General features: G+C 40.4%; 1 protein-coding gene and 1 long non-coding RNA gene across 2 annotated transcripts in view; one reads left to right on the plus strand and one right to left on the minus strand.

Moving 5' to 3' along the window:
- LOC126961531 (uncharacterized) overlaps positions 1-7,071 on the plus strand; it is a 100,692-nt gene extending 93,621 nt beyond the window's left edge. Inside the window, exon 7 of the long non-coding RNA XR_007728325.1 lies at positions 350-7,071. This is a non-coding gene — a long non-coding RNA (uncharacterized LOC126961531). The remainder of the gene's footprint in view (positions 1-349) is intronic.
- Positions 1-14,616, minus strand: part of VXN (vexin) — a 965,102-nt gene that overhangs the window by 316,495 nt on the left and 633,991 nt on the right. The gene's annotated exons all lie outside the window — the stretch shown is intronic.

Consider the following 14,616-nt stretch of genomic DNA (forward strand, 5'->3'; position numbering starts at 1 on the left):
GGGGCAGAGTGCCTGGAGGAGGTTAGGGGAAGGGGCTTCCTGTGTCTTTCTGTTTCTGGGTGCCAGTTGCCTGAGTGTGCTCATTATGTGAGGCTATACACTTATATGTGCACTTTTCCTTATGCATATCTTCTTCAGTAAAAAACTAAAAATAAAGTATTTGCATTAAGATAACCACCAGGCTGTGACAGAAGACAGTATTCGGGTATTCAGAGGACACACAGTAAGCATTCTTCTTGTTGAGGCTTACAGTGCTCATACCCTCAAATGACCCACTCTCTTGGCCTCCCTGGTTATATGTTTTAATGCAGCAAATTATTTTCTTGCTTTCTTTTTTTTTCTTTTACAGTAAAGTGGGGTACTATCATCTAAATCTCCAAAAAGGTAATTCAACTCTGATCCCTGTTTAAAGAGAGAAAAAAAGAATAAAGGAGCCTTTGAAGGCAGAATCTTGCTCACTCATCTCTTTGAAGGGACCTCAGACTGCAGAGCAGAACCACCACTGGCTACATCAGCTGGGGCAGAGGGGGATGAAGAGAACATTATGATGCCTGCAAAAAAGTGGGCTCTGCAGGATCTCCAGTCACCTCCCTTCCCTTCAGATCCAGAGCTCTCTCTGGCTGGGATCTTCCAGAATTCCAGAATTTTTATTCCACCTTCCATTGCTCACTTCTATTACCATGACTAAGATATTCACATGGAATTCTGTGCAAACCATTTTTTTTTTCGTTTGGTGCCCTCTTTGTTTTACTTCCTCTGTTGGGACTAACGGCCATCTGACTTGGGGGTCCTCTGTCTTTTGTGATAAACCACCCTCAGCAGATTTCCTTGAGGTCCATTTGCTCAAGGGCCTTAAAGTTTTTTGGAGGAATACAGAGTAAGTTTCTAGACAGCCTCTTGTGCCCTGAATAAGCTAAAGTGGAAGATTAGGATGCCTGATGTATACTGTGTGTTTCCCGTGTAATGGCAGAAAAGGAATGGGGTTCATTAGTTACTTTAAGGTGGCAGCAGCTACCTTGGAGAAGATGACATGGCTTGTTCTGATTCAAAAGAGCACCTAATGCAGGGAAAAAGCAGTCATAAGCCAAGACTTGAGCTGAGTGATTCCTTGAGTCAGCCATAGATAATGTTCTTCAGGCACATATCACTGATCAGGAGCGCTTCTCTTAAGCTTCAACAGCACTCACTTCCCCTGTCTTGATGAGGTGAGCAGCACATTTAATTTCAGCTCCTGGGGCCGTCTGCAAACCTCTACTCCATTCCTCAGCTGTGTTTGCTCCTCTGTTCTCAGGGAGCAGCATTTTCACTGGATACAAACTGTGAGGCACTGTCTGGGCAAGCAGATTGGTTACTAATGAGGAAAGTGGCACTGACAGCTTTTTGGGTTCTGATTGAAGAAAAGAGGTGTCTTCGCATCAGAACGGTTTAACTTTCAATGTGGCATATCAACTGGTTGAAATTAGGGAGAGAGAGAAGGAGAAATTTAATTGTCAGGCTGTGGTGTGTAGTGTCAAAGCTACCTAGATTATGAGAAATATGTCTTTTCAACAGCTTAAAGGCCACAGCTCTCAACATTTTTTCTTCATGTACAACACAGACAGGATCCAGAAATCCCAGCCTATAACTCATGGTTCTGTCAAATACTCAGCAGAGAAAACAGAAGTATTTGATTGTAGTATTACAATCAACATTATGAAATGTTCCCTATTAGCCACATGATTCTATTAGCTCAGCTCCTTCCTGTTAGATTTATAGAAACATTAGAGATCATTGGAATTAGAAGGGCCAAGAGAGACGATCCAATCCATATAGAGAAAAGCAAGACCTCTGCTCTCACTAAAGAAGTTTTTTTAAAAAACTTAAACAACAAACAAACAAATTGAGGCCCAGAGAGATGAAGTAATTTGACTGATGTATTCCATCAGTGACAGACGTGTGACTGGAGCTCCATCTCAGCTCTCAGCCCACTAAGAACCCTATTCATGGTGCCTTACTAGCAACCCACTTCCTGTAGAGTCTTTGAGAGTCAGAATGACTTCTTGACTGAGAGGCACATGTCTCTAGGATAAGGACGATTGAGGGGATAATGAGGAAAGAAATAATATAAGTTAAATATATTTTGCCACATGCCCTCCTCTCTCCATGAATCCAGAATGTTGAACCATATCCAGCATCCACTGTGGGACTAAGACTCAGACACCAAGGACTTCTAAGGAGCCTGCTTCAATCTGAAATGACTGTGGGGGAGCTGGCCATGCCTGGAGCCATTCTTGGAATATTGGGGTGCTAGGGGACACTGGGGGGCATGTATAGATAGCGGCTGCTCTGATGTAAGCCTAGGTATTCAATTCTTCATGGGATCTCCAATGCTACCCCAAGTCTGCACCTTGATTCCCAAATACCCAAGAGAGACAAAATGTCCTACTTTCTCTCTGAAGTTCTTCTAATGTTGGAAGACCTAGGGTGGAGGCAAACCTTTCAGAGAATTTCTGCTGGGATTTAAATGTATGTCTGGCTGACTTTAGACGTTAGGAGATTTTAATATTTACCTTAATAAGTTGCCTTTCCCATGGTATTTGTTATCCACAGAAGACCCCCATAGTGACCCCAGGAGACAATTCTCATATCTTCTGAACTGTGCATGCTCAAAGTTTTGCTGAGCAGGGTTTGCACCTAGCAGCAATGGAGGTGTAGGAGGTCACAGGCAACACTGTGTGCCACACACAACATTGTGGATCAAGGTGCAGTTAAATGGGCTGGCAATTCTGAGTTTCTGAGTCCAGTCCGATGACTACTATAGCTGTCAGAACTAGAGGGGCCAACCCTGGGAGTCTTGGAGATGCTTTATGAATACATGAGATTTCAGGCATCCAAGCTCTTCTGTTTGCTTACATGTATTCTCAATGTCTATCTCCCATTATCGAATCTATTACAAAAGCAGTTCTTCAACACTTGCTGGAGACTCTTGGATAAAGCTGGTAAATGTGCTTTTATTAAGCTCCAACTCTGTGCTGACCACTTATACATGTATTGTCTCAGTTGCACTCAAAATACTATTGCGTGTTAGGGTTCTTTTTTGCAGATTTTGAAACAGTGGCTTGGAGAAGTTAGGTGAATTGCTCAAAAGACACAGCAAGCACAGAGCTGTGACTTGGTCCTGTCTTATCTGCTTTGGGGTTATGGGTACTTTCTCTTTCACTGCTTATTTTAACAGTGGACCCTCAACCACTGAAATTGACAGGAAAAAGTATGTGGTTATTTTACCAAAAAAAAAAAAAAAAAAAAAAAACCAAACCCACCAAACCTGAAATTTTTGGTTTGGTCAACATTTTAATTCAACTGTACTCAATGTATTAACAATGGTGATTTGATATGATGGATGTAATTGATAATCAATGCAGTGCCATTTATAGACTACCTAAAAGTGCATTGTACATCATTTTGACGACATATTTATCTTCATTGTTTTGTCAAAACGAATTTTAAAATTATTTTTTGTTTCCTAAATTTTTTTTTATCAGTTGAAAAAAAAAAGTCATCTGGGTAGCAGACAGAAGTCAGCCAGGGACTACAGTGGCTCAGAACCCTGAGGATTCAAATGTAGGCAATGGCAACAACATCAGCGACTAAAGCTGTCAGTGGAGAAAAGAAGAAAGCACACGCCAGCCACCCTGCAGAACAATGCAGTTCTTTCCGAGTCACATAGTCCTAAATCTGGAAACCATCACAGCTGAGAGGATAAGCTTTGGAACCTGACAGTGGTCTAAAACTAGGCTCTGCCTGCCATGGACAGACTACAAGAGACTGGGAAGTGAGTTAAATCTGAGCTAAATCCCAGTTTCCTTCTCTGCAAAACAGGGAGTGGCGAGAGTGGAATAACACCTCCCTCATAGAATTGTTGGGAGGCATAAACACCCCTCAGCACAGGGTGGTGTGCATGGAATGTGCATCATAAGTGGCAGCTATTTTGATAATTACTAAATATGATGAATGATGATAAGCAAAATGATAACACAGCTTTTCAACATTCTCACTCAATAAGTTAAATTTATAACAGGCAAGCGAAGGAGTTTCCAGAATTAAGCATCTGATAGGAGCTTAGACAGGTTGACTTTTACAGCTCATTCTAACCCTGAGTGAGGGACTGTGATTTTATAAGCCCTTTTAGGGTTTGAGAGCTACTTCTAAGCAAGATCCTGGTGTCATGCTATTCTCCATTAGGTGGAACAATAATGAATAGATAAATAAAATATAACTGGGGAAGGAGACCACAGATTGAACACATGCATTTATCTCCACTCTTGTCCAAAACCTCACAGTAAAATAATTTAAAATAAGTGAACCTCTAAGAACAAGAGGGGAGATATGATGAAAAAGAAAACCAAAATTTTGGAAGTTGGAAAAAAAATGGAAGGCTGGTTAGCCAACTAGGGACAGTAGAAAGCTGCATGTCTGCATAAGGCACATGCTGGCAAGAGAGAAAAGCAAGGCAATTTGGATGTGGAACCTTGGAAAGGCTTAGAACAGATCCATGAATCATGACAGTGGTTGAGATTTCTGCTTTAGCCATTCCAGCATATGCTTGTTTTTCCGTAAAAGTCTTTACTCGTTTGTTTTCTCTCTGCTGCCCTGTGAACATCTACTCATTCTTCAAAACCCAGAACTGTTGTTCCTTGAAAAATGGAGATTATTCCAAAGTTCTTTTAGCCTTTGCAATGTGAAGGCATGTGTCAGGGTTGGGAGGAGTTGGGGAACAGTGCCTCTTTCTTTTAACGTCCAATGGATTGAGGCCAATGGATCATCCTGCCTCCTTCCCTAAATATTCCTGAGAATGCTCAGAGAAGGCCTACATGTTCCCTAAGTCCATTCTGGTTATCCCATGTGCCTTCCTGCTCCAGTCTGCTGCTCCCAGCTTCTTCATGACCACTCGTGATCATTTGCTAGCCCTTTTTCTGTCCGTTTTACTCCAAAGCACAAATATTGTACTTGCTCTTTACTCTCCAGTGCTTACCAACGCAACAAGAAGAGGTAATAGTATTTAACAAATTTCACTACGGAGGAAAGGAAAACCTAAAACAAGATATCATGTATCACTATTCCTGAATTCCGTCCTCGTTTTCCCTTTAAAGGCAGTGCTCTATGGGTTCCCTCTTTCCTGTGGCCCCAGCCTCCTGCCACTGGAACAAGGGTCCAGGGTTCTTAATGCGTGGAAGTCTTCATCTTATCCCCCCCAAATCTATAGCCAAAAGAAGGAAGCACTCATTGATGACACGATAGACAATATAACAGTTGACAAGATAATTGATACAGCGTGCCCAATGTGAAGAGAGAATTGTCACTGCTAGAGTAGTGAACCTTCTCCAGGTGAAGCGTCTGCTGTTGGAAACTTCCTTCTGTCCAGGGCTCCTGCAAGGCCAATGAGTAGGTACTTCTATCTAAACATGACTGAAAAAGACTCACCAAAACCAATCTATCCCCAAGGATACATTCTAAATTCTACCCAAGGAGCAGATGCTGCTCACAATTCTCTAAAACAAGGTTTTCTGGGTTTTTTTTTTTTTTTTTTTCCAACCCCAGATATATCAAGAATGGGACACAATCTCTGAGCAAGAAATTGCCGGGATCTATTTGAAAATACCTTTGGTTTCCCATTACATTTCTGATTTCTCTAGGCAGTATTTGTAGCTCCCTTTTTGGTGCTCCCATTCTTGTAAGTTTATATAAACAGCAATAAGACTATTGCTCTTCTCACAGGATAGCTTGTTACTTCTTAGTGGGACTGTTTATCCTGTAGATTATGAGCTATTTGAGGGCAAAGAATATTCTATTCATCTTTATATTCCTGGCACATGGTAGGCACTCAGTAATGCTGCTGTTGAATTGAATCGGCTATGGGAAAAAAACCCAAAATGCTTCTCCTCAGTCAGCATTTGTTTTCTAGGATCTATTCCAATATACTTCCAACAAAAATATGAGATTTAAAAGATAGGCAGAGAGTGAACTGAACTGAATATTGCACAAAAACACCTTGTCTTTAAAGGTGGAAGCAAAATCCACCACCTTCCCGAGATAGCTGTTCTGTCTCACATCTTCTTGAAGCAATGAAATGATGAGTGCTGTGATCAGAGAGGACCCTCAGAAAATAAATAAAAACCCAGCTCTACAAATGCAGCCGTAAGCCAGGAGGATATGACGAAGGATATCATTATCATCCTGATATTTTTAGAAGTTCTTTGGTGACAGGTCAGATTTTGGAGAATCAGAAAATGATAAAAATAATCTTGTTATTCCACAAAGGAGGCTCTATATATATCAGGCCGATTTTGAACACTGCCTGAGAATGTTGAGAAAATATTTTTAAATGTTAGTGAAATGATAGGCTTTGGGGGCAGACCCAGCCTCGCTTTAGCAAAAACTTTACCTTGGGGGGATTGAGAAATTTCAGTGATGTGAGTGTCATAAAGAATCAGCAGTGAGTGGGTGTAGGTTTTTGTTTTCCAATTTTCCAGAGGAGGGTCCACATGGGAAGAATTTCATGAAATTTACAGAAATCTGAAAGTTGCTTTTGAAGCTATTACAGGTACCTGGGGAGTCCTCCTTGCCCCCACAGGCTGACTACACTATCCAGATCTTAACGGACCCTCATCTTTCCTAACTTCTAGGCTGCAGGATTCTGCAGAATTACTTTTGCAGCTTCCATTTGCAGCTATTGCTAAGTGGACCCACAGCTATATGGGATGTGGGGCTCTGGATTTCAGGTAGATATGACCCTCTGTTTATTTGAGATGTTTGCTTCTTTAAATACTCAACCATCTGACTCTCTAATTGTTTAGGATTAGTCATAAGTTAAGTAGGACAGGGAAGATGTTATAAATAGTTTATTGCATATCCATTCAAGAAATTTAGGCTAAGTTTATATATTTTACCTACTAAAAGGAGAAAGCCTATGTGTTTATTTAAAGCATTGTAGTCTTTTCTCATTTAGAATATATGAGTCTAATATAAAAATTGATTCTAGACAATTTATATGTAAGTTGCTCTTCATACTTATTTTGCTACCTTTTTATTTCATGTTTTTCTTAAGTATAACTTTGAGCCTTTAAAAGTATTTCCTTTATGTCTCTTTTGAATATTAAAAACAATATGAATTAAAAATAGAGGTCTACATATCAAGGAAACTTTGTATATATATTTCTTTGGAGTTAGGGGGTGATTTCTTTCATTACTCTGAGTTTATTTTACTGAACAGTATATTTTTGAGAAAGTGGATTATACTATGACCAATAAGACTTGACTATAAAACTAAAATAATACCAAAATATAACATTGAGAAATATATAGGTGCCTAAAGGAAAATGTTCCATGTTTCTACAACAGGGCAATTAACCATAGGACTTCTAAGAGGCCTATGTCACATAGGGCTCACACATTCCTCCATCTGCCAAGCCTTTAAATTTAGTTACCAGAGATCACCTGCAAAATGCAAACATGTTATCGGGAGGGGCAATACAACAATACGTACCATCTGGTGTTGTTAGTTATCAAGTCACTGGCCTATCTCCTAAGCGTAGCTCTGAGACAAGGGGAAAGAAGGAAGAGATCTGAGGAGGCAATGTTGTTCTGGCCCACCTGGAGGAGAGCCATGAAGTCCATCTCTGAGCAGCCAGCATCCCAGGAGGGAAAAGGAAGTCAGAGGGACCTTGTGGGAGCCAGGGGGACCACACTGAGGGACCACACTGACTTCACAAGATTGCTATGAGGCTGCAATTACCCATGTGGCAGATCCACTTGGAATAAGTAATATTTTCTGTGGAAATTTATGTAAGCTCTCTCCAGTGTTTCATGGAGTTTCTGCAGGTAAAGAACTCTGTGATTTTATTTCCAGTAAACAACTTCTTTAGAAATTCTGCAGCCCAACAGCACCAAGCATGAGTTTGATGCAGGTAACTTGAGTGGACAGCACATCTTGGGAAGACAGGTATTGGGAGTTTTCTTTGGCAGGCGTGAGTGGCATCTCAGAGTGTTCCTGGAGTTCCCACTCTGAATGACTGTCTGTGCTGAGAGCATTCTCACTGCAGCATGAGAGAGAAATGCAGGAGTGTCTCATCATGACTTGGGCCTTGTAAAAGATGTCAAGAATGAGAGTGGGTCAAACGTAAGGAACGGTGCTCAGTTGGGGTCTAAACGGTCTCATCCAGCGCCCTTTGGATGCTGCACACTGTGTTGGTGCCAATCACTTAGGATGAGTCTTTCCAGGTCCTTATGAGCCTCACAGCCTTGGTGAAGTGCGTTGTCAGATGGCTGATGTTCATGACCCCAAGTGGAGAAGAGGCTATAGTTTGTCAGCCTGCTCCATCAGATTCCTAAAGGAGCTACCCTATAACCTCAGGGCAGTGCATTTATATAGACATCTTACTGAAGGATTGGCTCTTGGGCAGATAATTTTTCTTACTTTCTCTTTCTGCTCAACAAAAAGCATAATGTGGTGGGAGAGAAAATGACTTAGCATGGTGAGGCCATGAATCTCGGTCTAACAATTTAAAACTCATATCATTCAGGACAATTAATTTAATCTCATTGAATCTCATCTTTGAAATGCAGATGATCATAATAATTGCTTCAGAGGGCTGTTGAGAAGATAAAATAAGGTCAGGAGTGAAAATTTGACATTTATCAAAATGTTTGTGAGGTTCCTAGGGCATGAACTGGCTCCTGATCAGACAGTCAGCTTGAATATATACCAGACTTTCTGAAGGGAAAAGTTCCAGGGTTCCTCCTGAGTAGACTAAGCTTTGGGAGCACTTTCTATGAATTTTAGATATAAAAGAAACCTTAGAAATAATCTTGTATAGCCACTTTTTAAAAAATTGTATTTAGAATTTAATTTTATGAAAGAGATGTCTGTATATACTTTTAAAATCAAATATTTATAATGAAAAGTAACAATTTCCTACCCCACTGTGTCTCAAATCCCACTCCCTAGCAGGTAATATCCTGATAAATTCAATTAATTCAAAGTTATACGTTTTCTAGTATGTACTGCTCTAATATATGGGTATTTAGTTCATTACACCCACCATTTATCTACCCATCCTCCCAATATAGTCTTTTTCATGGGATAACTTTGTAACTTTAAAACATATACAATTTTATTTCCACATTTGTCATTGGACTGTAATCCTTGATTCCACATTTTGATGAATCCTTAATTTTTCACGACTTTGAAAGATGAGGCCATCCAACTTTTCCTTTACTCCTCTGCACTACTTTCACTTCCTAGTCTTTATCTTTTGAATTTTTACCTCTCTGTTGTTAAAAGTTGATGACACTTACATTTTATTTATGAGCACAGTTGTGTCTCATGCCTTGTTTATAGGTTGTATATAAAAGCTTAAAATCAATTAACAGTGTTTAGTTAAGTAAATGTGGTTAACTGTAGAATCAAGTGGAATACATTGATTAGTTTCCTGGTTTGTACAGCATTTTGCTTTTCTGAGAGTTTCTAATTGCCTTTATTTTTCTTCATAGCAATTTTGCTCTTATCATTTACTTATTTCAAAATGTCAAAATTATATTAGCTATTATTTAAGGCCTGAGAGCTTGACCTTGAAACTCCCAAGATCAGGAACTCTCCATTCCCCAGGAACTCTCTGCTCTCCCCTAGAAACTCTGTTCTTCCCTTCTGATCAACACTGGTTGACTTCTAGACTGGGGTTTATTTTTTTTTTATCTTGAGATTTCTTTTTTGCTTTTCTGGGTTGAATCTCCTGTTTCCTGGATCCCAAGACTTCTGTTTTCTTGATTTACTTGCTGGGCTGAGGCACACCCTCAAGTAATTCCCTAACAGCAGTGTTGCTCCTAGATGTGTGGGGCCTCCGATAAATATTTTTTTGTGGGACCTTTTTCTAAATAAATAATTTGACTAAGAAAGTATTACCAAATTCATGGGCCCATGTGGGGTGTAGTGTTTTATTGAAAATCATTCAGAATAATGGATACAGATGAGGTACTTACATATTTATTACTTAATCAGTGCATGTGAAAATTCTTTCTTCATAGTGTCCAGGCACTATCTCTGTGTTCTTGGCTAATTCCATATCTCCAGTCGTGAAGAAAAGTAGCAATACTGTCATTACTCACGATGCCAAGTTCTTGGGAACTTGTTTACAATGAACAATATAGATCTGTACCACTTTTGCAATACAATTTATTGGAGTCTGGTTATATTGTTACAGGTAATACTGCACCATGAATACTGGCTTTCAATGACTTTCTCAAAAGTTGTTGCTGTGCTTCATTGATGACGACCAAATATGCAAGTCTTATCCAGAGTATGCAAGAAAATGTGAAAAATAATTTGCTTTCTGATTATGTTGAATTTACTCTTCAGAATTTTACAATCTAAACATAGAGCATAGCTTCCAACCCTATCTTCTCTTAAACTCTATGCTGTAATTACTACATTCCTAGACAGTGATTCTTTTAATGTTAACTGCACTCCTGCCTTCCACTCACTGCCACCAGTGGAGAGGACAAAATGAATGAGAAGAACAGCGTCATTGGCACAAGAAACGTCTGTCTCTCATCAGGAATGGCTTCAGCTGATCCAGGAGTGCAAGACATCCCCACATCTGTGGAGGCAGGGGAAGACATCAATTGGAAAAGCCCCTTGCTGTTGCAGAGCAAAGATCTTGAAAGCACCAGGTAAAGACAGATGTAGCCATTGTCAAAAGACTGCCTATCAGATGAATGGGGCAGTGGGATGACCACCCTAGGTATCAGTGGTAAAGTCAAATGGAGTAAAGGATGCCTGTTGCCACCCCAGCTGCACTTGGGTGCTGAAGATCCGAAGTGAAACTATGGAACAAATCCAGATGAGAGCTGACCTAGGGGTCCACACATACAGTTCAGGCCAAGGTTCAGTGATGGACCATCATCAGTACTCAGAGCACTGAACTTGTCCTGGGTGAGATGTATTTGAGAGTCACTTAAAATCATCATATCGCTGCCATTTTTTGGCAATCTCATAGGATTCTGTGAAATAAATATGGCACTGGGCAGCAGGAGCAATCCACTTGTCAGGAATCCCTCCTGGAATCAGGGCTTGACCAAGGACTTCAAGCCAATCACACATGGCATGAATCCCAGAACTCCTGGGGGCATCTGGCAACCTCATGTGCAGAATAAATCTTCTCTGACCTAGTGTGGCTGATGATGACAGGTCTGATGCTGGTTGAAATTCTTGGTTTTCATAGGTCTCTTTTAAATTTCTATCTTTCCTGATAAACCTTCTCAGTATCTTCTCTCTATTATGGATGTATTGAAGTTTTATAGTGATGGATCCAGATGTGTGTGTGTGTGTGTGTCTGCATGTGTATGCACATATGTAAGTTGTCAGTTTGAGCACTTGGGTACTTGATAGGCTTCTTAATTGGATACTCGTGTCCTTTGACTCTGGGACAATCCTTCGTGATAATTCTTTGATTTCTTTCTTTTTGTTTTTCTCTTTTGTCACTCCTGTTAATCAATGTGGGGCCTCTTGGACTGATCCTTGACACATCTTACCTTTCTCATTTTCCTACATCTTGCCTTTGTTCTACAACATTGGTTTTATTATATTTTACTTACTATTCGAATTTCAGGCTCATGTATTTATTTTTCAATAGTTTTTCCTTGTTAGCTAGTTGTACTCTGTTGATGCAATGATTTTTTTTACTACTCTTTTTAAGAATATTTATTAAAGAGTTTTTAAAGATTAAATTGTGTTTCCAAATTATTTCTGTTCTTTCCAGTGTTGCATATGCTGCTTGTTAATCTTGGTTTCTCTCTTTTGTGTTGTAGATGTTCCTCAGAGATCTTTGGCTGTTACGTCATATTTAAGAGCCGGACAATAAGCTGATCTTGAGCTGTGTGTTGTGTGTGTGTGTGAGGCGGGGGTTGGTGGGTGGGGAACAGTGATTGTAGGCTGGCAGTTCCCTTTAATGTGATGTAGGGGAGTGGACAATAATTCTGGGGATCCATAATTACCAGATTTGAGGTCTTTTCTCTGTGTTCATCCCATTTCTTTGGAGAAGAACCCTCTCATTGCTTGCATAGTGGGTATATTAGTTTCTTGGGCTGTTATAATAAAGTATTACAGACTGGATGGCTTAAACAACAGAAATTCATTTTCTCACAGTTCTGCAAGCTGGAAGTCTAAGATCGAGGTGTTGGCAGGGTTGATTTCTTTTGAGACATTCCTCCGTGGTTTGCGGATGGCTGCCTTCTCTCTGTGTCCTTATGCAAACTTTTCTCTGTGCATGTGTATCGCTGGTGTCTCTCTGTGTGTCCTAATCTCCTCTTCTTATAAGTACACAAGTCAGATCAGATAAGGGCTTACTCTAAAAGTCTCATTTTAACTTAGTTACTTCTTTAATGGCCCCATCTCTAAATGCAGTCACATTCTGAGGTACTGGGGGTTTGGTCTTCAACATATGGATTTTGAGGACAAAAATTCAGCCCATAACAGTGACATAGATGGGTATCTGTCAGTCTTCAAATATGGAGAGGGTTTCAGAGTGGGAGATCAACTCTTGGGTGTAGAGTGGAGTTTCTTAACTTTGGTATTTTTGACATTTTGAGCTGCATAACTCTTTGCCAAGGGAGCTGTCCTGTGCATGGTAGGATGTTTAGCCGCATCTCTGGCTTCTAACTCCCAGGTGTCAGGAGCACCTCCCAGTCATGATACTCAAAGATGTCTCCAAATGTTGACGAATGTCCCCTGAGGATGGGGCAAAATCATGCCAGTCCAGGATCAATCTGTGGCTTGCTCCGATGCTTAATCATAACTGGTGTTGCAGAATCCCAAATCTCTCCAAGGTTCAGTAAGGTGCATGGCTGTATTTCTTTCTTTGTTACTGTCTTCTCCTCTGGCTTCCTCCACCTTGTTTGATCAGTCACCACCTACCCGATGACCCAATGTGTTCCCTCCTGGAAATGTATTGATGTCCTGCACCCACAATGGGTTCTTATGGCTAAAAAGCTTAGCCTTTGTTTATAAAAATATCTTAGAGGGATCTTAAGGGGGCACATAAATAGGGATGTATGGATGTGTAATGCCCTATATTTAAGTAAAGACTCTCTACCCCACTCCCCAAATTATAAATGAGAAAATGGAGACTCAGGGAGAAGAAGCAATTTGCATACAGTTGCATTTAAAAATAGTAAAAAAAAAAGACAGGATTGAAACCCAGTTCAATTGGCACTCAGTCCAGGGCCATTGCCACTAACTTGACTTTGTGGCTTCAGCGGAACGACATTGGTAACATGGCTATTTTCTTCAGAAGTTTCCACTCTTTAAAGGAAAAACAGTTCCCCAAAATGTATTGAATTCTGAAAAATAATAAACCCAGGCAACAGTAAAAGTTTTGGGGGAACATTTTACCCTAAGTTTTTTGAATTTCTTTTAAAAATAAACTCCAATATTAATAAATGTTTAAAACTGGGATGGTTGAGAGTGGGTAGCTATTATGTTCCATCCTCTGTTAAATGATTACAGATAAAATAGTGATTTCATTCATTCATTTATCCACTTTTTTAAAAAAAAAAAAACTATTACCTTAAACTCTTAGGATGAGGACAAGCCTTACAATGGTGTGTGAGTGTGAGTGTGTGTTCATGCATACACTCACATCCCTGTTGTGGGTGTGTGTGATGTCTGTGCATTTCTATGTGGTATGCATTCATATGCATGTGTATTGGGTACACTAAATTTGGGTTTGCACAGAAAAGAATAAACAGAATTGTACTGAAATAGTCTACCTAGTGCTTCCTCTAAAAACAGCACACACCTCATTTGGTTTTGCTGATTTTCATACTCTGCATCCACAGAGCACGCTGAGGTCTTTCCTATCACCTTGACAATTGGAATTTGACCCCAACCACCTTCACTGCAGTTGGAGTGACAGGCAGCAGGAGCTGCCCATCAAAGACAGCTCTGAGGAGGCTTTCAGGAGACACCCAGGTGCCAGGCTGGTGTGAGAGAGTGGCATGACTGGGCTGCTAAAGGCACTGAATCCTAGGCTGGGAGGAGAAAGGGTGCTGTGGACTGGAGTTGCCAGGGATCCAGAAGACGGACAGCTGCCTGGAGACAAGGTTACAAGGGAGAAAAAGCATAGCTTTAGAAGGATAGTGGGGTTCAGTCATCTCTTACCACATGGGCTCATTCGTTTCGTTTCTTCAAATATTAGACATTTGATGATAGAATTTCCATTTTCTTTTTCAGCATTGCCCATAGGGCCCAGCAGATAGTTTCTGAATGCTAGTTGACCAATAGTCGTACCCTATTCTCTGTTCCAATAGTACTTACATGAGGATTTCATTCATCAGGTATTCAACAGATAGTTATCGTGTGTCTACTTTGTGCCAAGCAGCATTTAACTCCGGTTACAACAGTGAACATAACAGACAAAAATTCCTGCCTTTATGGGGCTGACATCCTGGGGTGGAAGATAACAAGAAATCAGATAATTTGGTGAGATAGAATGTGAGTGCCAAAGAGAGCAAGCAGAAAGGGAGAGTTCAAGTGTGCAGGAGAAAGCAGGTGAAAATTTTTGAGAGGGTGTTCTGGGAAGGCCT

Source organism: Macaca thibetana, chromosome 8, assembly GCF_024542745.1.
Source record: "Macaca thibetana thibetana isolate TM-01 chromosome 8, ASM2454274v1, whole genome shotgun sequence".
In the NCBI taxonomy this organism is placed as follows: Eukaryota; Metazoa; Chordata; class Mammalia; order Primates; family Cercopithecidae; genus Macaca; species Macaca thibetana.